Here is a 27,419-nt window from a genome sequence, read left to right as displayed (position 1 = left end):
GATGCATGTTTTGTAATATTTTTTATTTTGTATAGGCTTCCTTCTTTTCACTCTGTCAATTAGGTTAGTATTGTGGAGTAACTATAGTTTTCTCTTATCACAGTCATTAAATTCTGTAACTGTTTTAAAGTCACCATTGCTCTCATGGTGAAATCTCTGAGCAGTTTCCTTCCTTCCGACAACTGAGTTAGGAAGGATGCCCTTATCTTTGTCGTGACTGGGTGTATTGATACACCATCCAAAGCGTAATGAATAACTTCATCATGCTCAAAGGTATATTTACTGTCTGCTTTTTTTCCCTTTTTTTATCTACCAGTAAATTCCCTTTGAAAGGTATTGGAAAACCTCCCTGGTCTTTGTGGTTCAATCGGTGTTTGAAATTCACTGCTCGACTGAGGGACCTTACAGATAATTGTATGTGTGGGCTGCCAAGATGAGGTAGTTATTCAAAAATCATGTTAAGCAAAGTTTTACTTCTGAACATATTTAGGCTTGCCATAACCACATTTCAGCTTTTAATTTTTAATTAATTTGTCAACATTTCAAAAAAACATAATTACACATAATTACACATAATATCCATTATGGGATATTGTGTGTAGATCAGTGACACAAAATCTCAATCTAATCCAAATTCAAGCTGTAACACAACAAAATGTGGAAAAGTCAAGGGGTGTGAATATTATGTGACGGCACTGTACTGTACCTCATTTGGGGCGGCAGGTAGCCTAGTGGTTAGAGCGTTGGACTGGTAACCGAAAGTTTGCAAGATTGAATCCCCGAGCTGACAAGGTAAAAATCTGTTATTCTGTCCCTGAACAAGGCAGTTAACCCACTGTTCCTAGGCTCTCAATGAAAATAATAATTTGTTCTTAACTGACTTGCCTAGTTAAATAAAGGTAAGTAATAATAATAATTGCAACATGCAATCAGATCTGTTCACTTGAGTGAGACACCCAGAATGCGGAAAATTCCCTACTGTGTTCAGAGACACAACTCTCTTGATAAAGGCCACCCCTAGGGTTGAATCTGACAATGAGGAAGGGGATTATTTCCTTTAACAATCAACATTTTTTTGTTAATGAATGGTAATAGCTATTAAAAAAGGACCTCTGCCAGGAAATGTAATGAACTATGCTCTAAGCCTTGCTCTGCACCTACGTCCTAGCTATCCCCCTGCAGAGTGTGCCTATAAATTCAGTCCATAACATAAAAATTATATTTTCCATCAACTTCTAACGGCTATCCCGGGTGCATTTCCACTGCCTGTGAACGCAGCACAGAGCACGCCTCACCTTTTTCAAGGTCAGAGAGGTGTACACTTTTTTAAATACCTCTGGATGCCTGGCAAGGAGGCAGAGACGGAATGTATCCACCCCTTTTCATTTCTAACTCCGTTTACCATTTCATTTTTCAATGTCCTGTGAGAATCATGACAAGGGGGACATAGATTCTGTCCTTCTCTTTTGATATGAGTGTAGGAGTTTGAGGTTTAAATACTCGAGGAGAAGAGCGAGTTCACATGGGATCAGTTTTTCCTCGCCTTGTACAGATAATGAAATGTTGTTCAGTTGTTAGTCACTTGGCTTGGAGGTGCGACGCAGCCTGAATGCTGTTTAGAGTTTCATGTATGGATATGTGAGATACACGGCTAAGGCAAATATACACATGAATATATGGAAATCTGCTGCTTTTTGAGAAGTGGTTACAGCTAGTCAATATACATATCCTGAAGGGATTTTTCGTGTGTGTGTGTGTGTGTGACACGAGAGAGAGACAGGTGAGAAAGAGAGTAGGAGAGGAGAAGAGAACATCTAACCGCTCTTGAGTTCTCCTGATGTCAATATCTTATTATCTGTAGTATGATCCTACCCATGTTCCCCTATGTTTTGCAATAGCATACTGAGACTAGATAAATGATTGACACCGACCATACATATCACTTATCATAGTTATTTTGCTGATACCGTTCATTACGATAAGTAGCCTATACTAGAGGAACGTGACGCTTGAAATGAAATAATTTTGATATACTAGTAGTAGTAGTTTAAATGATCATAACCAAAAAACTGGTGCACCTTAATGTTATAAACTTATTATTCTATTTATCATTATCGCTTCAATTCAGGCAATTTATTGCGAATATGGATTTTTGTCCATATTGCCCAGCTCTAATTGGGACTGGGAGACCTTTCAAATCCTCTCCTCTCCACTCATTCACATTCATCTGGCCCAGCGCTGAAGCTGAAGAGGCGACTGCTCATTAGCCTGGGAGTTGCCTGATCCTTGTATTGTCAGAGAGGATCATGGTTAGTTGTGACAGCCAGCACAGCAACACCCACAACAAAAACAGCAATGTTGCTGTAGCATGGGATCAAAACAAAGCATCATCGACGCTGTGTTCACCATTGATCACTTTGCTAGTTGCTTACACACAGAGATGCCTTAGAATGATTAGGAAAAATAGCTTCTAACATATTCCTTGTGTATTTTTGGAGTGATATTAGTAGAGATACCAGAAGAGATTGGTATCTAGTGAAATGGAAGGACACCCATGTATCACCGAAAAACCGGCGGTCACGAGTCATGAAGGGAGTCAAATTCCACGAGACTGTTCGGTCACGGTAATTAGGCTTCTCCAAGCTCTGATACTGCTGATGGTCATTAGTAGCCTACCAAACTTTCTAATAGCCTGGTACTCATCACTCTAATGTCCCTTTGATCACTCTGACATCAAGGAATATCTGTTCAAAAATCTAATCAAACACTTCATGGGAGCCCATGAGCTCATGTTGCGCAACATTTCCATAGGCTATGCAATTGCGTGAGAAATCAGAGTGATGGCCTCTACTAAAAAGAAGAGGGTCCCATTAGCTTTCTATAGGCTAGAGCTACTATATTTATTTCTCAACTTTCCTAATATTACGCACATTGTTTATCTTTACAACAGGAGTATAGCCTACAGGAGTATAGCCTCCCATGAAAATGAACCACGGGAAAAGGGTTCTCCTTTCGCTGTTTAAGTGCATAGATGACATGTATTTTTTCCCCGTTACCCTTGTTTCGAGACAGGTGCACGATAATGGTCCATTCTAAATCAAAACAGATTTCACAAATATATTATTTAGAATATGTAAAGACAAGATTAAATCAAGAATAGTCTGATGGGTGACAATTAGCCTATCACTTATGTATTATGCCCAGCATATGATTATTGTTTTTGTGCAACTTTTACGAATCATAGTCGCACACCTCATGTAGCCTAGCCCATAGGCCTATATGTTTTGATAAGGTTTGTATCACAACTAAAGTGGCCAAGATAACTCCTTAAAATTAAGCACATTAATCTGCCTTACAAGGGTTTAAGAGCCTAAATGGAGTTTCATGTTTGGGGAAGATAACTTTCAACATGAACATGCACCTTTATAATAAAAGCATTACATGCGTAATCACACTTGCGGTCAATTTTGATAATGGTGTTTTCCCGCTAATGGAACATTTGCGCTTATAGCCTAATGCCATGTGCGCATTGTTGCATTTATAATGTGAAGAAATAGCCTAATAGTTTATCAACATTTTAAGCTAAATGTTCTGATCTGTTGCATCAGCCACATTGTGTAACATTTTTGGGGGGATGCTAGTGGTTGTACGAATTTGGGATCTATTGCATCCAACAACTGTCCCAACTGTATGGGAAATGTATTTCTTACACAGAATAGAATAGGTCAACTTTTGTACTATGGGGGATAGTAGATTGACATAGGCTGGTGCTTTTGTTGTTCGTTAGGCCTACTCATCTTGTTGGCTGATGAAAAGTAAATGTGGACAGTTCTTCAATATGCACCTCGGAATTGGATAAGGACGTGCGCAGTTGCGTCTCCGATGTGTCTGTCTTCACTTGTAGCCTGTGAGAAAGACCTGATCACGTGATGGAGAGCACAGCACTCCAGGAGAAGGGCACAACGCAGTACTCTGGGCCAAGGGCACAATAACCACCAGCTGAAAAAGGCATGGATTTTTTTAGGGTGCATTACGGCCACAAAGAGCATTATCAAGTGCTTGTCATATTGTGGTTGACAGACTGAGCAGCCTGCGCAAAAAAAAACAAATCTGAGCTCATGCATTTCAAGTGACTTTTTCCAAATCATCATTAGAGTCGCATCATGCAGCCTTACAATGTATTACAAATCAAAACATATAGCCCAACGTTTGTAGAACAACTAAAGTTACATTAATAACTCTAAATTAAGCATATAGGAGTACATATTTATTTGTTAACCGCTCAACACAGAATAGCCTCGTGTGCGCACTTCCTCAAATCGTTTGGAGAAAATACTTATATTTTATTCAGCTTTGTTCAATTGTATTCTTCATACTATAAAATAATATAAAATAATGCCACGGAATTCTAAGAAAATCTTGTCTGCTAAAAGAACTAGTGTATCCCAAGGCCTTTTGGAAAGCCAGATCAGGACCTAACATAAGGACAACTCAGAGTATGCTATTCTGTTCTTCTGAAATAGACTACATTTTCTTCATATCATGCTTCTTTAGACTTGTTTAAAAATAAAACAAATATTTATTGTGAAGTTGTAGGCTATATTACATGGATTTATTAGGCTTCTTAAATGTAAATGTTCCAAAGGTCTGCATCAGTGGCTTGTAGGCTATGTGTGGAAGCCAGGAGATTCTAAACGTGTTTATGTTAATTAACGGTCAATTACCATGAGACCGACATTTATTTGCTTGACAATCACCAGCTGACAAAATGTTGTGACCACCACAGCCCTAGTCTGTATAATACTCAACATCAATCCTTGTTTACACAGAGCCGATAACCACATAGTGGGTCATCTATGCACTAGATTATATAGCATTCGATGGAAAACGACACAATGAACCCAGCCTGTGTAACCAGCTCTGTGCTGTACTTGTGATTACGGTGTGTATTGTTACCTGTTTCATGGGCTTTACTTTTCCAAAGCATGGTTTCGTGAGATGAACATGCCATGGTGTGACTGTGTCTATGAAAAAATGGCAGTCACGCTGCTGCACATCATCTAAAAGAGCCCTCCAGAGCCCTCCTCTGCCAGTGAAATAGTTCCCACTCTGTTCTCAGTGTCTGTGTGAAAGCAGCCTAATTGTGCCTCGTAGTCAAATAAACCAAAGATTTGTGGGCTGTGGTGCCAGAATAGAGAGAGAGGGGTAGAGAGAGAGGGGTAGAGAGAGAGGTAGAGGTAGAGAGAGAGGTAGAGGTAGAGAGAGAGGTAGAGGTAGAGAGAGAGGTAGAGGTAGAGAGAGAGGTAGAGAGAGAGAGAGGTAGAGAGAGAGAGAGAGTAGAGAGAGAGAGAGAGAGAGAGAGAGAGAGAGAGAGAGAGAGAGAGAGAGAGAGAGAGAGAGAGAGAGAGAGAGAGAGAGAGAGAGAGGGAGAGGGAGAGGGAGAGGGAGAGGGAGAGGGAGAGGGAGAACAATACTGCAGTATTTTGTTTTTATTCATACCAACCAAGCAGGCACTGAGGAGAACAGCCACAGACTGTGACAGAACCCCATGCCCCCCCCCCCCCCCCCTTCCATTTCCAGTATGCCGAAGATGCTTAGTAATCATGAGCTGTGAAGAGGCCATTCTGAGTTCTGAATCTCTCCAGCAACACTGCTGCCTCGACCGGACACTCTCTCTTCCCAGACTAAGTGGCAGATGAGGAGAAATCAAGCTAAATTAGTTGTCATTTCCAATTGAAGATTGTGTGTTTGTGGTCTTGATCATATTAGCTCAGGCTGTAACTGCAATGAGATGAGGTCTTGTCTGCAGTCTTTTTAACGCGTCAGAGAAAGCATCAGCTCTTTCCAGCTTACTATTTCTAAAGCTTTGTAATCATCTGAGGTAAAAATGTTGACTGTCTTTAACAAGAGTGAATACAATGGTATGACAAAGTTAATTTGGCATACCAGCATTTACCGACAGGCTCTAATGTCTTGCTGTAATACATGTTATTGTTATGAGAGATTCACAAAATAGCAGAATGCTCCCTGAAAGCAGACATTTATAACGATGACTATTGTGACTGGTTCATTAGGACATTGGAGGACATTTTAGAGAATGGGTGTGTGTGTGTGTGTGTGTGTGTGTGTGTGTGTGTGTGTGTGTGTGTGTGTGTGTGTGTGTGTGTGTGTGTGTGTGTGTGTGTGTGTGTGTGTGTGTGTGTGTGTGTGTGTGTGTGTGTGTGTGTGTGTGTGTGTGTGTGTGTGTTGCTGCGTCTGTGAGTGCATGCATGGGTCCGTATTCTGGTGAGTTTGGGAGTGCATCTGTGAGTGTGTAAAAGTTCCGCATAGACAAATCCCCTTTGTCATTAGCATTCAGTCAACCCAAGGCCTTTGGGGGATCAGTGGAGCTGTAACGATGACTAAATATGGGCAAGGCGTTCACACCAAGGACACACTCATTATGGATGAGAATAGAAGCACAGGGCCCAACTCTTACACAGCCCCTTGCTAATACCAACACAGGGTCCTTGATGTCTAATCCAACCTGAACAACATGTTTATCTCCCTACACATTTTCCCCGACAGCAGCCTCGAAACAGGGCTACGGAGCAACCATACATACCAATGCAGCCGTGTGCTTGGATGGATTTCCTGATGCCTTTTGTTTTCGACGCATGATTCCCTGATACCTATGCCTGCCTTTCATGTCAGGCGGTGTTTATCAGTTTACACGGTGCAGACTTGAAATGTGAAGAGCAACTTACTCCAGTAGCCCAGGAGATCAGCTGTCTGCAGTATCATGACAGCTGCATCCTTACTCAGCCTGATATTTTAGTTTTCTTTCTCTTTTTTTTATGGGGTGAGAATCACACCTCGTACACTAAGAGGAATGTAGCTAGCTTAATGGAAGGAGTTTTCAACCTACTGACATTCCCTTACAACTGGCACTGATATTTCTGTTGCTGTTGTTGTTGTTGCATCTAACCTTTTAACTTCCTTTATAGGCCTGCCAATCAACTCCTTGTACTCCAACCACAGTATCCCCTCTAGCCACTAATGGTGTGAGACATATTGTAGGTGTGAGACTATGAGGTACTTTACATGTATGTGACATGGGAGTGTTCTATCACCCATTCATTTAATTGCAGGTTGTTTGTGCTCGCGCACTCCGGCCCACAGACCAATGGTGCCTAACATCGTCCCCAGGCTCGAATTGGTGGTGCATAGGGCCTGGTATAACACTGTGCAACAAATTGGGACATGAAAGGGGTATGGTTAAAATTGAGGTGCAAGAGGGAGCGAGCCTGCAACAGCTGTATAAGATGGGACTTCAAAATATGCTGAAAATCGGCAATCAAACTAAATGCCCATTTGACTCTGAGTTCAGCATATAAAGTTTATATGTGAAAAAATGTCTTAGATGCATACTTTTCAATTTCCCGAATTCACTTCCTTGTTTAGCCCATTTCTTACGATGCTCTCCATTTGAAATCCACAAAGAGCGGTAGGTGCTAGATGGTGATGGACTGGGAGATCAGCCAATAAAAACCGGTGTCCCATTCTGAGGGGCTGTGAAACCAGACGTCTCGACAGAGAGAGAGCCGGCTGGTGGGCGATATTAAATGGCGCCTAGCCAAGGTCACTTGTAATGACTTCTGCCTCCACATCTCCACACGTCTCACCCACACTCGTCTCTGTCTCTGTCTTTGTACTGACTGTCTGTAGCCCCTGGACACACTTCCTGGTGGGGCCAAAAAGTAGTAGTTGGATTTCAACACACCACACACGCACGCACGCACACACACACACACGCACACACACACACACACACACACACACACACACTGGTCTTCTCTGCAGGGGAAAAGGATGCCTTGATCTTCTACTCACTGTAGGGAAAGGGGATACTCACAGACACTCATAGCCTTTAAACATTGTCTGCTGGTAATTTGTTTTGCACAAGTGTAGAGCAGGGAACTAGGGATTGTAAAATCTATGGTTTAATTCCAGTCGTTTTTCTGCGTGAGCTGACAATCAGAAGTGAGGCAAGTGCGTCGTTCCGATGCATATGCAGCATGCTCTTTAGCAAATTAAGTGTTATGTTTTGTTTAGGCTGCATCAATACGAAATCACACGCCAATGACTCGCTAAATTAAGCTCAGTCGAAAGTAAAGTATTTTCCGTGTTGCTTTGGACTACAGTGCAGAAATCCAATATTATAAACATTTGTGTTGAACAAAAAAACTGCTTAATGTGAGATGATAGCCAATACACAGGCGTGTTTTTTTTAAACCGGTTTTATTCATAATTCGAGTAATAACTGGAAAGATTCAACCTTCCACAAAATTCCTTCAAAATGTGAGCAGTGGGCTTGAAGTAATGAAATAGACCAATCTAATTGGGAATTCATTAAAAGTTCTCACCCCTTTGCCCTTGCATTGGCCTCCATTGTAATCAACAATGGAGCCCAGAGAGTGATATTAACAGAGAAAAAGCGCTGGCTCTATTCATTTCCAAATCAGCCTCTGTACTCAGCCCAGGGGAGAGCTTAAGTCTCATTGCACCTTGGACCCTGGACCACAAAAAAATTATGCCTGAGCGTTTAAGATTCCGAGCGAAGCCACATGAAAAGGGGAAGTTGACTTAACAAATGTCACAAACTGCCAAATCACCTGCTTATTCTCAACAGCTCTCTGAGAAAAAAATACAGGCCAAATTAAATTCAAATGTCAGCTGCTTTTATAACCTTTAATCAATATCTCAATGTCCGAGTCTGGGTCTGGGTGTCACAATGGTTCTGACTTCGGCTGGTCTTATCAAACCTTCCTCTATTCTTATTCAGACTTTGTCATCGTCACCACTCTTAGCAGACACCACAGACCTCAGTGAACAAAGCCTGACCTATACTGTATATACCAGCATATGTATTTCTAGAACCTGTAAGCAACGGCTACTTATTTTTGATGAAAATTGAGTTTGCACCAAAACTAAGAATACTGTTTGGTGAAATTTATGTTTTTACATGAAGCCAATGTATATTCTGGAAGCTTAGGAATAACGATTAGAGAACAGTCTGTGGTTTGGCTTCTGAAGGAAAGGTAAATTCCACTCCAAAAAATATTTTGGTATTTGTTTCATTAGTCCACTGTTGATACAGTCCCAAAATGACAGAAATCACGATTTCAAGATATAGAACTTTCAAAATAGTGTCACAGAATGATATCTTTTGGTGTCTTCCTTGAACTGGCCTTCAGGGCAAAATGATCTATGTTACTTGAATATTTATCATTACGGACATATTCCAGTCTCGCTATCTTACAGGAAGTCGTGGTCAGTGAATAGTGCTACTCCGTTTCAGAGTAGGCATGACAGGTTGAATGTACGTAGTATGTTCCTCGGAAAATATTCACGGAAGGGTTCAGCTCAATTTTGCTTTGTAAAGGATTTGCATTAAAAAAATCTATCAATCAAATCCATTTCTCTGCTTCAATCTATTTGGAATTGAATGGAGCCAAATGACGTTTGCAGTGAATACGAATACCCTGCTCAATAATGAATGCAAATTATTTTTTTCTCAGAGGCTAGAGATGAGCCTCAAAAAGCCCATCTTACTGGCTGACATGAGATCCAATATTTTCAGAACTATTAATTACTGTATTATTCTATTGGACGGGCTGTTGGTGTGGGATGTAGTGATGGTGACAGCACTGTTTTTTCAGCTGAAAAGGTTACATAGACCACTAGACAATGGAATCATTTACTACCTTAGCTCCTGCAACAGGTTGCCCATTTAGTTCGAGCTAGCGTACAAGGAAAAGGTCTCCATGGCCTAACCATATGTTCAAGATAGATGAAACTCCTGAAAACCTCCCAGAACTCATACCTTTCTCTTACTCTACCATGATGTACAATTTCAGAGGAAACTAGGCAGCTGATTGTGCCGGGTACACATTGAGTCTCGGAGGGCATCAGGATTATTCAAGGTGACAACATGAATTGAACATATCCATAAAAGCCACAGTAAAAAACACAATGGAACGTCCTGTAATTTAAGCCAGGTATTAAAATGAGGAATGACACTGTTTGCTTGGCTGCTGCATATTCAGGGAGAGGTAAGGGGCATTAAAGCGTGATGCACTGTGCATATTGAGTTGGTGTGTTGGGACAAGCATGGGTTTACTGTGCTGTGGGGAGAGAATGTCTTCTTTCGAAAGTAAACTACACAGAAAATACTATTTCACTGTCTAGTTTATCTGCACCAATTCAACTGTTTATTTTGTTGTCTTCACAAAAGGTCAATGTTGCCCCATTCCATGAAAAATGTAACAGTATAACAATAACTATTATCGGCAGAATTCCATTTCAAGCAGAAACATCTACAGTATATCCATTGTCTAAGCCCTTGAAAATCACATGTCATTTAAAGCCATCAAGAATGTGGTCATTTGAACTGCTGCCCTAAGATATTACGTTCAAATTGATTCCTGGAACCTTCTGGGTATACCCAAATGGGTTCACATTCTTCGCACAGCCCATGAGGGTCTATTAAGGGAAACAATCAGCTTTATCAGGCTCCAACACATTTGACCAATTTAAAAAGAGCACGTTATTAAAAGGGGATGCTGACATTCTACGGTGATTGAGATACGTCAGCCAAATGCTGCCGAGCTTTTTTTAATTTGTCCCAGAGCCTGGCCTGGCGCTCGGATCGGTTGAAAGGTAGTCTCTTTTTTTATCTCTGGACACATTACATTTTTAACAACGCTTTCTTTCGGATAAAAACAAATTAATTACATCTGCCATGGAGCCCAGTTTCATAATATTACCATATGTCCCAGCTGCTTGCCGTAGTTTTGAAGTAAAAAAAAACAGGCCTTGTTTCAGGGCATTTTTCACCCTGCCAGCTCCTATTAGTTATATTGAGCACTGTGGCACCATTGACGTTATTGTCCAGCCCACTTCAGGGTGGAAGCAAGAGTCGACAGAGGCTCGGCGTTGCTGCCTATTTGACATTTCTTGTGCTTCTGCAGTCACAAGCTCAACTGGCATGTGAGTGGATAAACCAGTAACTTTAAAAAGAGAGACATGGAGAGAGGAAAAAACAAACCCCACCAAGACACAAAGATGATGCCCCGGGCTCCACTCTCTAAAGAACAGCAGGTATAATAGAAAGAAAAGGTGTGCTCATACATACGTGTGGGTGTGTGTGGGTGGGTGTCTCTATAGACTCTCTCTAGGCTTGGCATCACAAAATTGAGAGGCTTTGTCTCCAGGTTTCCTCTGACCTGGACGCCTCTTATCTGGCCAGGCAGACTGGACGAACCGCTTTGAGAGAGAGTGCCCTGAGTTTCTGCTCAAAATGGTAATCAGATAGGGAGGACAGGTCCTCCAAGACAGATGGAGAGACAGGTCTACTCTATTCATGTCCATTTCAGACACAGTTAGTGCCAGTGAAGATAGATAGGCCGAGATAGGAAAGGGATAGTTGGTGTGATTCGGAAGACTTCAATCATCACCTATGGGTTCTATAATATACTTTTGAATGCATTAGCGTTTTGAGACACGCACAATGCCAGCATTGAGTGTGACATTTCTAAAACGACCTGTGTCTATATTTACCCTGTGAGCTGTCCACTCTTCTCCACTGTTTATTTGGAGTTTTTTTATAACCCTGATGTTTTCTTTAAGTCTGTCATCACTTCATGTCATCACCACTCTTTCAGGTCACACTTCTAAAGTGTTTGTGTCAACAAATGGTGAAATGTATTCCCTGTATTTCTAATAGGATAAACAGAATTTTGAAAGTCCTAACCCATTACAAAGGCAGACGATAACTGCACTTTGGGCTGAGTACTTTAGCACTAAAGAGGTGGTTGGGTGTTTAAACAGCCTTTCTGAATCTCATACTTCCCATTTTACACAGGCACTTAATATAACACTCTAATCACACACACCATTGTTGAGTGATTGGTGCAATGTGTTCTTTATATTACTTTTACCTCACATTTAACTCAGGTAGGTTGTCACGTACTGTACTGTACAGTTCAACTAAGGTGCATGAACTGAGGAACTGTAGGAGATATTCCGCCAATGGAAAACAATTATTTTGATAATAACCCAACTCATTTAGTCATTTAACACCATCAGTTTGTCACATACAGTACGGCACTTCTGTTCTCATTAACCATCATTTGGTTGATGAGAGAAAGAGTGCGGGAAGAGAGGTATTGTGAATGTCTTACTCAATAGCAAGACATGAAAGGGTAAAGGAATTCCCCACACCAGGATATGCACCCAGCCAGTAAACCAATGCTCTAGCATTTGCTGCCCAGTAGTAATGCTGAAAATATGGCAGGCTCAGGCCCCCTAGGTCTTTGGGCTTGATTGTGTTTTTTTAGAGATGAGGTGTACTTTTTATCCCCACACAAAAGGCAGAATGTCTAAAAGAGATACAGAAACCTTTTTAATAGGTGTTAACACAGCCGATCATAGATAGAGGCAGCACGCTGCAGATCTCAATGTTGTGCTTCAACTTCTCTATCACGTCGAGATAGTTCAATTTGTAAATCAATTTAGGGGATAACAAAACCCCAATATTAGATGTTTTCTTTTGTGATTCTAAAAGGTATATTCCTAAGGATGTTTTGGTTTAAGGTCACTTCATAGAGTGAGATGCGGCGGTCAACCTTTCCCATGTTTAGCACGGCAATGACAGGATGGTTGCTGATACTAATAGCTAAGGGTTCCATAGCAATGGACAATACTGTAACAATGGGCTCAAGGGGCACCCTTGGCAGCAGGAATGTTGAAGTGAAAAGGGGGGTTGGGGAGCTAGGCCCAGCCAATCAGATTTAGTTTTTCCCTACAAAAGGGCTTCATAACAGACAGAATTACTCCTCTGTTTCATCAGCTGTCTGGGTGGCTGGTCTCAGACGATCCCGCAGGAGAAGAAGCCGGATTTGGAGATCCTGGGCTGGCGTGGTTACACGTGGTCTGCGGTTGTGAGGCCGGTTGGATGTACTGCCTAATTCTAAGAAATGACGTTGGAGGTGGCTTATGGTAGAGAAATTAATTTTTAATTCTCTGGCAACAGCTCTGGTGGACATTCCTGCAGTCAGCATGCCAATTTCACGCTCCCTCAAAACCTGAGACGTTATTGGCATTGTGTTGTGTGACAAAACTGCACATTTTAGAGTGGCCTTTTGTTGTCCCCAGCACCTGCATAAATATCATGATTTTTAATCAACTTCTTGATACACCACACCTGTCAGGTGGATGGATTATCTTGGCAAATGAGACATGCTCACTAATAGGGATGTAAACAAATTTATGCACAAAATTGAAGAGAAATAAGCTTTTTGTGCATATGGAACATTTCTGGGATCTTTTATTTCAGATCATGAATCATGAAACTTTATATGCTACGTTTATATTTTTGTTCAGTATAATTTTTTTTTCTTCACCTTTATTTTACCAGGTAGGCCAGTTGAGAACAAGTTCTCATTTACAACTGCGACCTGGCTTAATTAGTGAGAACTGAAGCGGTTAAAAGTATTTGGCTAGTAATGGAAAGTTCACTGGTTCAAATCCCTGAGCCGACTAGGTAAAAACAAATCTGGCTGTGCCCCCTTGAGCAAGGCACTTTTAACCCTAATTGTTCCTGTAAGTCACTTTGGATAAGAGTGTCTGCTAAATTATTTAAATGTAAATCTCTTCCCTAAACCAAACTCCTTCATTACTGTCAGAATTCCATTCCACTTCATTATTTGTTGTTCTTATCTCTTACCCTTTTTTTTAGGTATTTTCTTAAAACTGCGTTGTTGGTTAAGGGCTTGTAAGTAAGCACTTCACTGTAAGGTGTTGTATTCCGGGCATGTGACAAATACAATTTGATTTGATTTGAAAGGTTTCAAGCTAAGGTATAATGCACATTTTGGAATCTTTTTCATGTTTGGAATACATGATTTTCATCAGTTGCCTAACATTGGAAAAGGAAAATCGTCCCGGGATGAAACCAGTTTGATCATGATTAATTATTGTCAAAATGCAGTTATTTAGTATTTTAATTAACACTGTGAGATCGCATCCGATGAGGGCTAAAGCACAGACGATAGGAAGATGGATCTGTTTCATCTTTAACTTTCTTCAATATTATGGAGATATTGGTTGAGTGTAAAGACTCTGAGAGTCTGAGAGTTGCAATAGAATGTTTAAACATCCTCAACATACGGGGAGTAACCGTTTCTGAATGTGCTTTGTGAAAGTCTGTACCAAAGCAGTCAGGGCCAGCCGCTTTCCGGTTAGGGAAGGAACATACTACAGAGGCAACTTCTTCTAAAGCATTTCATTCCTTTTGAGCGGACTCATCATTTTGGTAGGGAAAGAGGATGGAGGAAATCAGAAATTTGTTCAGCAGCTACAGTGGTCCTTGGTGTGTTAACGTCTTCTTGATAAAACTTTGTGAACATTCATTAATTTCGTTTGGGTCCTTAGTAACAGTTCCTGTGCTAGATTTAATGTTATGAATCGCTCCATTGGCCTGTATCTCTTTAACACCAACACACACACACAACAATCTCTCAGCTGGCGCTCCAGTAGTTTATCCGGCTTGTCACCAAACTCAAAATGTTTTTGTTTAATCTGTAATAGCATTGTGTTTACATCGTTATAAAGAATATTATTGTATTCATTCAAGTTGGAAGATAAAGAAGCCTCCATATAATCTCTCTCAAGCACCGGGAGCTGTGCCTCGATCTTCTCTGCCTAAGTTTTTTCATGGTAGCCCCATATGATATTATTCCCACGCATAACACACAGCCTTAAAGGCCTCCCACAAAGTGGATTCGGATGTATCAGCAGTATCATTCTGGGACATATAGTCCGTAATTAAATTGGCTGTTTGTTGCCGAAATTGTTCATCATTGACTAATGTTGGATTAAATCGGCAGTTGAATTGAGGCTTTGTCTTAGCAAAGTCAATTCGTTCGTATTTTCGAAGCACATGTGAGAAGAAAGAGCAATCCTTATCCGTTAAATTGTGTAATATCCAAATATCAACAAGATTAATGTATCTACTTTAATTGTTCAATGGAGTTCATTGGAGTGGAAAGCTATCCATACAAGGATCCAATACGCAGTTAAAATCAACACCTACAATGTGTGGTTGGTGAGTCTGGTAAGAGATTGAAAACATTCATTGAAATTCGGTGCACAAAGATTTAAAATGTTACATGTGATGATATAATATGGCCTATGACATAGCTACCATTAGGGTCGCATATGGTTTAAATTCACTACATAACCAAAAGTATGTGGACAGTATGTTTCTCCCATTCTTTGAAGATCCTCTCAAGCTCTGTTGGGTTGGATGGCGAGCGTCACTGCACAGCTATTTTCATGTCTCTCTAGAGATGTTCGATCGGGCTCAAGTTTGGGCTCTGGCTGGGCCACTCAAGGACATTCAGAGACTTGTCCCGAAGCTACTCCTGCGTTGTCTTGGCTGTGTTCTTAGGGTCGTTGCACCAGTCTGAGGCCCTGAGTGCTCTAGAGCAGGTTTTCATCAAGGATCTCTCTGTACTTTGCTCCGTTCATCTTTCCCTCGATCTTGACTAGTCTCTTAGTCCCTGCCACTGAAAAATATCCCCACATCATGTTTCTGCCACCACCATGCTTCACCGTGGGGATGGTGCCAGGTTTCCTCCAAACGTGACGTTCAATCTAGGTTTCATCAGACCAGAGAATATTGTTTCTCATGGTCTGAGAGTCCTTTAGATGCCTTTTGGCAATCTCCAAGTGGGCTGTCATGTGCCTTTTACTGAGGAGTGGCTTCCGTCTGACCACTCTACCATAAAGGCCTGATTGGTGGAGTGATGCAGAGATGGTTGTCCTTCTGGAAGGTTCTCCCATCTCCACAGAATAACTCTGGAGCTCTGTCAGAGTGACCATAAGATTCTTGGTCACTTCCCTGACCAAGGCCCTTCTCCCCCGATTGCTCAGATTGGCTGGGCGGCCAGCTCTAGGAAGAGTCTTGGTGGTTCCAAACTCCTTCCATTTAAGATTGATGGAGGCCACTGTGTTCTTGGGGACCTTCAGTGCTGCCAAAATGTTTTGGTACCCTTCCCCAGATCTTTGCCTCAACATAATCTTGTCTCGAAGCTCTATGGATAATTCCTTCTACCTCATGGCTTGGTTTTTGCTCTGATATGCACTGTCAACTTTGGGACCTTATGTAGACATGTGTGTGCTTTTCCAAATCATGTCCAATCAATTGAATTTACCACAGGTAGACTTCAATCAAGTTGTAGAAACATCTCAAGGATGATAAATGGAAACAAGATGTACCTGAGCTCAATTTCAAGTCTCATAGCAAAGGGTCCTCAGAGCATGCGCAGACCAGCTGGCTGGTGTGTTTACGGACATATTTAATCAATCCTTATCCCAGTCTGCTGTTCCCACATGCTTCAAGAGGGCCACCATTGTTCCTATTCCCAAGAAAGCTAAGGTAATTGATGAAGTGCTTTGAGAGACTAGTCAAGGACCATATCACCTCCTTACCGCCCCAATAGGTCCACAGATGACGCAATCGCAATCACACTGCACACTGCCCTAACACGAGGAATACCTATGTAAGAATGCTGTTCATCGACTACAGCTCAGCATTTAACACCATAGTACCCTCCAAACCCATCATGAAACTCGAGACCCTGGGTCTTGACCCCACCCTGTGCAACTGGGTCCTGGACTTCCTGACGGACCGCCCCCAGGTGGTGAGGGTAGGAAACAACCCCGCTGATCCTCAACACTGGGGCCCCACAAGGGTTCGTTCTCAGCCCTCTCCTGTACTCCCTGTTCACCCATGACTGCGTGGCCATGCACGCATCCAACTCAATCATCAAGTTTGCAGACGAAGGCTTGATTACCAACAACAGAGGCGGGGAGGCGGGGAGGGCCCTCGGAGTGTGGGGTCAGGAAAATAACCTCCCACTCAATGTCAACAAAACAAAGGAGATGATCGTGGACTTCAGGAAACAGCAGAGGGAGCAGCCCCCTATCCACATCGATGGGGCAGTAGTGGAGAAGGTGGAACGTTTTAAGTTCCTTGGCGTACACAACACGGACAAACTGAAATGGTCCACCCACACAGACAGCATGGTGAAGAAGGTGCAGCAGCGCCTCTTCAACCTCAGGAGGTTGAATAAATTCAGCTTGTCACCAAAAACACTCACAAACTTTTACAGATACACAATCGAGAGCATCCTGTCGGGCTGTATCATCGCCTGGTACGGCAACTGCTCCGCCCACAACCGTAAGGCTCTCCAGAGGGTAGTGAGGTCTGCACAATGCATCACCGGCGGCAAGCTACCTTTACTCCAGGACACCTACACAACCCGATGTCACAGGAAGACCAAAAAGATCATCAAGGACAACAACCACCCACGCCACTGCTTGTTCACCCCGCTATCATCAGGAAGGCAAGGTCAGTACAGGTGCATCAAAGCTGGGACCGAGAGACTGAAAAACAGTTTCTATCTCAAAGCCATCAGACTGTTAAACATCCATCACTAACATTGAGTGGCTGCTGCCAACATACTGACTCACATCTCTAGCCACTTTAATAATTAAAAATGGGATGTAATAAATGTATCACTAGCCACTTTAAACATTGCCACTTTATATAATGTTTAAATACCCTACATTACTCATCTCATATGTATATACTGTACTCTATACCATCTACTGCATCTTGCCTATGCCGTTCGGCCATCGCTCATCCGTATATTTTTATGTACATATTCTTATTCCTTTCTTTACACTTGTGTGTATAAGGTAGTTGTTGTGAAATTGTTAGATTACTTGTTAGATATTGCTGCACTGTTGGAACTAGAAGCACACGCATTTCGCTACACTTGCATTAATATCTGCTAACCATGTGTATGTGACAAATGACATTTGATTTGATTTGATTTGATGCAGGTCTCCTGGTCACCTGCTTCCTTCCAGGTCAATTATTGCGTGTTGTGTGGTCAGCCAGGGAGGTTTGGACTGATTGTAAGGATGAGTCCAGATTGTAAAATCGAGTTTTCATATCCTCCACCCTTTTCTTGATAGCTGCCGGAATGTCAGCCGGCAGAAGGCTCCAAGTCAGGGTTAGCCATGCTAGCCGTTTCAGCTAGGCTAACGTTATTATCGCCATCGTCATGTTAGCATTGCCATCATTATGTTGTACTGTGATGAGTTCAGACTCAACAGCAGGGACTTTGTCGTCTTCCTAGCCGGTTTGTTTTGGATTATTTCATTTCCCCTTGACCATGTTTATTGTCGAGTTCCTCATTTTAGCAGTTTGGAGGAGCAGAAGTAGAATTGAAATCAAATCTAAGCGAGGGTGAGGAGGAGGTAGTCAGAAAGTCCTCTACTCCATGCAGTGCTCATCTCTTTGATCTAGATGTGCAGGTGTTACTGCCTCATTAAACTTTTCTGTTGTTTGTAAGGCATCGAGGAACATTGGCGATGGTAAAAAGCTTTTCTGTGATTATCACACCAAGGCTTCTTGTATTGTATGATTGTGATGAGTATTCAAATGGCCATTCACTCTCACAGCAATCTGCATGCTTTTTTGTCTGGATGGCAAGTGTTCCGTGAAGGAGATGTGAATACAGCAGTCAACAAGTGATGTAATCGGAGCATTGCATTTCACACAAAATGCTGCTCTGACCTTCTAGCTTCTCAGAATCCCAAAAAGGAATAAAAAAAGCATTGCTGTGGTCATGCATGAAAGGGAAAAACAGGGCATTGAATTGACACTTACAGCTGAGAAGGGGTCAGCCATCAGCTTTGTTTTGCTCAATGGAAAATTGATTTTCCTGACCTACAGTATATGTAATGAAGTATTGTCTTGTTTTGAGAAATAATCAGTTTTTTCTTTATTCTCATTAACTCTCATGTAAGACGATTGATATTGACATAGGGGTGATGCAGCATCGACCACGATTTAAACTTCAAATCATATAGATCAAACAATGTCTTGATCATATGGTAATTGATTTTTTTTTAAAGCTGTTGATCCTCTGTTGATCCTCTGTGGCTAAATTATGCTGGTGTAGTATTTTCAATGATTTCATTTATTTATAGAAACAGGAGTAATTATAAAAGTTGGCACATTTATTTATATTTATCTGCAGCACTTCCAGCACCGCTTCCTGCAACGCTATGTTTTCTTCCATTCCGCTCTCCTACTCTCCCGAAGGCCAAATAAATGAATCAATACTTGTTATTATTCATTTAATTGATTGCGGTCAATAACTGTATATGAGGTTATTGTGTAGCTAGACCTACTTTTACAATAATATTTAAAATAGTCTATCTATCAGGAATCAAGTTAACTTCTTGCAACTATAGGGGGTGCTGTTCCGCATTAGCATATTTGTGTCTCCAAATTAAACTGCCTCGTGCTAAATTCTTGATCGTACAATATGCATATTATTGTTATTATTGGATAGAAAACAGTCTATAGTTTCTATAGGAGTTGAAATTTTGTCTCTGAGTGGTACAGAACAATTTCTACAGCACTTTTCATGACAGGGTTCAGATTTCAGAAATTTTTACCTCTGATCTGGGGTCTGTTTTTAAGGCGACAGTGAATGCTATGAAGAAACCGACACTGCCTACGTCTTCCTCTGGGTGTCTGTACGTCATCACGTTTTCAATGAACTCGATGGGATATTCCCAGCCATTATAAAAGCCCAAAATGTACAGAGACCCCCCTTTCTCATCGTGCGCCTGAAGCGTGACAGGCCATCGGACTTGCCTCGTTCCAAATCGTTTTTTAGAGAGTGATATTTCTCCGGTCATGTTTTCAGTCGTTATAGTTGTTAAAAACATCATAATGTAGTTAATTTGAACCGTTTTATAGCAATTTATATCCGTTTAGTGCGATTTTGAGGAATTTATTTGTCGTGCCCTTTTTAGCTTTGGAAACGTTTCGGGGTGTCGGTCGTTGGTGGTGGACATTTCGAAGGACAGAGGACATCTATCGACCAAAAGACGTTTATAACATAGAAAGGATACATTGCCCAAGAATATGATGGAAGATCAGCTCAAAGTAAGCAATATTTAATATGATAAACCGTGTTTCTGTCGAAATATTTTAAACGCATATTTCGCCATTTTGTTTGGTATAGCTTCACCTGGCGAACCCTGTATTGAAAAGTAAGGATAATTTTAAAAATGTAAATCAGCGGTTGCATTAAGAACTAATTTGTCTTTCGATTCCTGTCTACCCTGTATTTTTTAGTCAAGTATATGATTAGCTTTCAATTAAACTAGATCACTCTGATAGATGACGTCAGACATATTGAGGCTTGATTTCCTAGTATTTTTATTGTGTAACCACGGTTTTGTATGGCTAAATATGCACCTTTTCGAACAAACTGTATATGTATGTTGTAAAATGATGTTACAGGAGTGTCATCGGAAGAATTCTGAGAAGGTTAGTGAAAAAATTAATATCTTTTGGCGGTGATTACGTTATAGCGCTCTTTGGCTGGAATCGATGCTCTGGTAACGTTGGAACATGTGGTATGCTAACTTATCGATTTATTGTGTTTTCGCTGAAAAACGCTTAGAAAATCTGAAATATGGTCTGAAATCACAAGAACTGGGTCTTTCCATTGCTATGCTTTGTCTATTTTTATGAAATGTTTTATGATGAGTAAATTGGTCATACACGTTGCTCTATCTAGTAATTCTAGTGGATTTGTGATGGTCGGTGCAATTGTAAACTGTGATTTCTACCTGAAATATGCACTTTTTTCTAACAAAAACTATCCTATACCATGAATATGTTATCAGACTGTCATCTGATGGTTTTTTTTATAGGTTATAAAAATATCTGATATGGACAGAAAGCTTAAATTCTTGTTAATCTAACTGCACTGTCCAATATACAGTAGCTATTACAGTGAAATAATACCATGCTATTGTTTGAGGAGAGTGCACAATTATGAACTTGAAAATGTATTAATAAACCAATTAGGCACATTTGGGCAGTCTTGATACAACATTTTGAACAGATATACAATGGTTCATTGGATCAGTCTAAAACTTTGCACATACACGGATGTCATCTAGTGGCCAAACTCTAAATTGCGCCTCGGCTGAAATAATACATTATGGCATTTCTCTTGAATTTAAAAGATGATGGTACAAAAAAACGGAATGTTTTTTCTTTGTATTATTTTTTACCATATCCAATGTGTTATATTCTCCTACATTAATTTCTCATTTCCACAAACTTCCAAGTGTGTTCTTTCAAATGGTATCAGGAATATGCATATCCTTGCTTCAAGTCCTGAGCTACAGGCAGTTAGATTTGGGTAGGTTATTTTAGGCGCAAATTTAAGAAAAGGGTCAGATCCTTAAGACAGAAAAAGTTTGCCTACCTCTCAGTGCATCAGAATTATTTGTGCAGGAGCACGCAGGGCAAAACGCAAGTACAAGCTCCCCTATTCCCAGCATGCATAATATATGAACCTGGTGAAATTCATGACATATTTTAACAACTGTTACATACTGTACATAGAATGCAGCATCCAAATGACATGATTGCCTACACATACTGTACTGTACGTGGCTAAAGGAAAACGTTAGATTTTTAAAATCCTAAAAGACCAAATTAGGCCAACCTTATTATCAATTAGGCCATCATCACTGTCAATCGTGAATTCTTCACGTTTTACAGGTGAAACGTCCATGCTGCATGCATGCAAACCATTTGATCTCAGTCAGTTTCATGGGAATATGTATTTAGACCTTATTGAACGAGGTCAGGGTGGCTAACCGGCCGAACTAATCACATTTCAGAGCAGATGGAGTTAAACACTTCAGCACAATCGTCATAAGAAATGACCTGGTGTTTTTGGAGTAACAGTATACTGACATTATCATGCTATTATATTGTGTTTGTTATGTACAATACTAACTAATCATTAAGTGATCTTGCAAGACATGGCACCATTCTGAGAAGTGGCGGACCACGCTCAGCACTACACCCCTGATTATAACGTTTGGATAACATCGGGAGTTTCATGTAACCACAGCTCTATGAACTAAGTACCGCATTCAGTTGACAGTTGACTACAAGCGCAAACGATTCGGGGCTGACCCAAAATCTTCCGGGCGAAAGCTCCGAAAGCCAGTTCCTGGTGACGTCCATGTCTGAGGTACTGTGAAGTCAATAAGCGTCTCCATCCTTCCGCTGTTGGAGTTTCTGGAAGAAAAAGAGGAAAGAGAGGAGAAATGAATGTGCCCTTGATGTGAGGCCTCCATGCAAGTCCTCTTATTCCCCCGACAGCCCTCTCCTGCCGGGGCCTGAAGTTCACCTCCACCCTCTCTCTGCTCTGAGAGACACACTGTTGCCCTTGGAGAGACTGGCTCTGTCTGTGTGTTCTCAAAGACACTTGACAGGTCGGAGAATTTTTAACTCAAGCCTGGTCATGTTCTGTATGTGCTGTAGCCAACCATCACTAAGGATTCTAACCTGGTTGTATTCTGTATGTGCCGTAGCCAACTATCACTGAGGATTCTAACCTGGTTGTATTCTGTATGTGCTGTAGCCAACTATCACTGAGGATTCTAACCTGGTTGTATTCTGTATGTGCCGTAGCCAACTATCACTGAGGATTCTAACCTGGTTGTATTCTGTATGTGCTGTAGCCAACTATCACTGAGGATTCTAACCTGGTTGTATTCTGTATGTGCCGTAGCCAACTATCACTGAGGATTCTAACCTGGTTGTATTCTGTATGTGCCGTAGCCAACTATCACTGAGGATTCTAACCTGGTTGTATTCTGTATGTGCCGTAGCCAACTATCACTGAGGATTCTAACCTGGTTGTATTCTGTATGTGCCGTAGCCAACTATCACTGAGGATTCTAACCTGGTTGTATTCTGTATGTGCCGTACCCAACTATCACTGAGGATTCTAACCTGGTTGTATTCTGTATGTGCTGTAGCCAACTATCACTGAGGATTCTAACCTGGTTGTATTCTGTATGTGCCGTAGCCAACTATCACTGAGGATTCTAACCTGGTTGTATTCTGTATGTGCCGTAGCCAACTATCACTGAGGATTCTAACCTGGTTGTATTCTGTATGTGCCGTAGCCAACTATCACTGAGGATTCTAACCTGGTTGTATTCTGTATGTGCCGTAGCCAACTATCACTGAGGATTCTAACCTGGTTGTATTCTGTATGTGCCGTAGCCAACTATCACTGAGGATTCTAACCTGGTTGTATTCTGTATGTGCCGTAGCCAACTATCACTGAGGATTCTAACCTGGTTGTATTCTGTATGTGCCGTAGCCAACTATCACTGAGGATTCTAACCTGGTTGTATTCTGTATGTGCCGTAGCCAACTATCACTGAGGATTCTAACCTGGTTGTGTTCTGTATGTGCCGTAGCCAACTATCAATGAGGAGTCTAACCTGGTTGTGTTCTGTATGTGCTGTAGCCAACTATAACTGAGGATTCTAACCTGGTTCTATTCTGTATGTGCCGTAGCCAACTATCATTGAGGATTCTAACCTGGTTGATTTCTGTATGTGCCGTAGCCAACTATCACTGATGATTCTAACCTGGTTGTGTTCTGTATGTGCCGTAGCCAACTATCACTGAGGATTCTAACCTGGTTGATTTCTGTATGTGCCGTAGCCAACTATAACTGAAGATTCTAACCTGGTTCTATTCTGTATGTGCCGTAGCCAACTATCATTGAAGATTCTAACCTGGTTCTATTCTGTATGTGCCGTAGCCAACTATCACTGAGGATTCTAACCTGGTTGTATTCTGTATGTGCCGTACCCAACTATCACTGAGGATTCTAACCTGGTTGATTTCTGTATGTGCAGTAGCCAACTATCATTGAGGATTCTAACCTGGTTGTATTCTGTATGTGCCGTAGCCAACTATCACTGAGGATTCTAACATGGTTGTATTCTGTATGTGCTGTAGCCAACTATCACTGAGGATTCTACCCTGGTTGTATTCTGTATGTGCCGTACCCAACTATCACTGAGGATTCTAACCTGGTTGATTTCTGTATGTGCCGTAGCCAACTATCACTGAGGATTCTAACCTGGTTGATTTCTGTATGTGCTGTAGCCAACTATCACTGAGGATTCTAACCTGGTTGATTTCTGTATGTGCCGTAGCCAACTATCACTGAGGATTCTAACCTGGTTGATTTCTGTATGTGCCGTAGCCAACTACAGTATCATTGTTATCCATTACATATTTGTTTGGCATGTCAATGAACGAATGCAAAGAGGCACTAATAGACTGGACCACCAGGCTAGGAGAATTCAGATTGTTCCACGAGGCATCCAAAAGCCTTCTAGCATAGGAATACTTTTTGTTTGTTTCATGGTTGTATCTTTGAACTAAAACCAGACGTTTAAAAGTCAATGAATGAAGCGTCTGCTTTGAACCTAATTTGTGTTTTTCTTGAATGTTTTAATGTGGTTCAAGTGAGTGGGATTAATAGTGAGAGACAATGCTGTTGATGTTAAATTACCCAAATCCACTCAACAGATGGTTCCAGAGACTCTGACGGTGGGTTTAGAGACCAACCAGATTAAAATTATTACTGCATCATTCAATTAGAGAACACAGTAAACAACAGGATGCTACTTTACATAGTGCACTACATTTGGCCAGAGCCAGAGGTCTTTGGGCAAAAGTAGTGCGCTACGTAGGAACACGCGTCATCAGTCTGAATTTCCCCCAAACCAACCTCCTGTTTTACTGGTGAGAAATGGCATTGTCGCTGAGATGTCTATGGGTGATGGATGGGGGCCTCTGGCATGTCTTAATGTCTCCTCCAACTGTTAATAGATCGTTACTTCTTACCAATGACGCTCCCATCCACCGGTGGCTGTCCCAGCACAGTGTTGCAGCTTGTGTCATCTTTAAAATACTCATCAAAGCTGAGGCTTAATGCCGCACACAATCCGCCTGTAACATTTCGCTAATGAACCTAAGAAAGATTGGGGAATTGATGGGAGACGAATGAACACACACAATGAACACACACACACACACACACACACACACACACACACACACACACACACACACACACACACACACACACACACACACACACACACACACACACACACACACACACACACACACACACACACACACACCCACACACACACACACACACACACACACACACACTCTTGAGCTGTTGATTAGAATTCCAACCCATTGGTGCCCCTTCTTAAGTGAACTGGCACTAAAATGAGATGAAGCTGAACGTCTACATACAGTAAAGGCCCAGGGGCCCACTGAAGTTGGAGTAGGGCATTGAATGATTGAATATAGAACAGTATGCAAACTTTAGATTGGTGGGATACAGGGTCATCTTATTTCTTGAATAAGCAATATGGGAGATTGCAGACACCTGAGATTTCAGGTTGTGTTTCCTTAGGGACGTCGTTTCACTCTCTGCTCTGTTCTGGGACCCAATTGATGTAGAGCAGATGAAACCCACTCACCATAATCCGGTGAAGCATGTGTTCAATTTACAGCAGTCTGGTGTAGCTCTCTCTGTGACTCCAATGATATCTTCCTGGATGTCACATTAACTAGTCTCTTGAATCATGTTCATTTCCTGGCCTGATTTATTGTCCCTGAGCACGGAGGACGAAAATGGAAAATGACATTTGGATATATGCCCTTAGCCCTCAAGACGATTCTCTTTCCTGGGCGCTACCGTTCTCCCCGTTCTCCATAGCATTTCTTGTGGTCTACTATTTTGGGCATCTACCATCCAGTTGCATTCATATCAATGATATTGAATTTGAATGACTCAGCAAATCAATGCTCAGAAATAGCTTTGCTGTAGTTCCTTTGTTTTGAGGAAGGACATAACCCACACAGACTGGTGGTGGTGTGAAAGACTGGTACTTTAGAAATAAAATTTGTTTTGTTGCGCATGTTAGCGATTTTCGGGGGGAAACTCATGAGCAATTATAACTCCTCCAAAAGGACATTAGTGGTTTGTCTAGAGTCTGGACAATTGATTCCACACTAATAATAGGTGTCTATTGAACTATTTAGGGGCCAGAACCTGAAGCTACGATTTTGACCTGTGTGTGTGTGTGTGTGTGTGTGTGTGTGTGTGTGTGTGTGTGTGTGTGTGTGTGTGTGTGTGTGTGTGTGTGTGTGTGTGTGTGTGTGTGTGTGTGTGTGTGTGTGTGTGTGTGTGTGTGTGTGTGTGTGTGTGTGTGTGTGTGTGTGTGTGTGTGTGTGTGTGTGTGTGTGTGTGTGTGAAAGCCTGTTTATAGGAGGATCAGAGGGCACATAGACAGTGAGCAGAGGTCCTATTGATGAAGACCTACCACCAATGCAGAGCTTTTAATTCAGTGTAACAAGAATTAAAACTCAATTGACCTTGAGTAATAGCCAGCCACACAATGAGCCGTCCCTTTGTCTTGTGTCAGCGATTCTTTCGATGAATCCTCCTCCTCTCCCCACCCTATTCCCACTCACCCCTTTTATTTTGCTTTCTTTCGCTCGCTATTTTGCCCCAACCGTGTATCGATCACAGCAGGTTTTACAGAGGCACTTTTAATTTCATTTTCATTTGACTCCATTTGAGTAGCTTAAAAACAGTGACACTGCCAAGGAAATCCAATTGGCAGATCCATTACGTTGGCTGATGTGGAGGTAAGGGGACTGGGCCGGGCGGTGTTCGTCCTGGGATGTGTCGGTCTCCAGGGAAACAAGGAACAGGAGGGATTTTCCTTTAAATACATTATTTTCAAGACATAGGAAGTGAAGCAGATCAATCATGCTTTGGGTCTGTGAAGAGTGCTGTGCTCTAAGTACTTCCTCATTAGCAGTATTTGTTTAAAAGCCAAAGCGTTGCTATTATACTCTGTAGATTCACCCAGTCCAAGCCTAGGGTTCGGTCCACAATGGCACCCTATATAGTGCACTTCTTTTGACCCATAGGGCGCTGGTGAAAAGTAGTGCACTAAAGTATGTAGGGAATAGGGTGCCATTTTAGATGCAGCCCTTGTCTCTGGAGGTCCTACTCAAACTGTGGCGGATAACATAACATAAGCCCTTTGCAGTGGGAGAGTGTTAGTCTGAGAGTGACTTTTCTCCTTTGTCGCGGACTGGCGGTGCAGTGCACGGACGGGCTTGAGATCACTCAAAGGACTCTGTGCTTCATTTTTTAATGACCTTTAGAGAAACTTTAGAAATCCCTCAACCGGAAATAATTAGCCCCAACTCTGTAGAAAATCTCAGACGAAGAGCAGTCAAGGTTGCCAAGTCTGAGAGAGAGTGTGAGAGCTAAATAATGGAGAAGATTTGGGAAAAGGTCATACTAATCAAGGCGAGAGAGAGTGGAGATTTTACA

General features: G+C 41.6%; 1 protein-coding gene across 2 annotated transcripts in view; it reads left to right on the top strand.

Moving 5' to 3' along the window:
• Positions 1-27,419, top strand: part of grid1b (glutamate receptor, ionotropic, delta 1b) — a 407,959-nt gene that overhangs the window by 167,163 nt on the left and 213,377 nt on the right. The window lies entirely within an intron of this gene.

Source organism: Salvelinus alpinus, chromosome 3, assembly GCF_045679555.1.
Source record: "Salvelinus alpinus chromosome 3, SLU_Salpinus.1, whole genome shotgun sequence".
NCBI lineage: Eukaryota > Metazoa > Chordata > Actinopteri > Salmoniformes > Salmonidae > Salvelinus > Salvelinus alpinus.
Note: the sequence above shows the minus strand (reverse complement) of the source record. Positions and strands in the feature narration are given on the sequence as shown.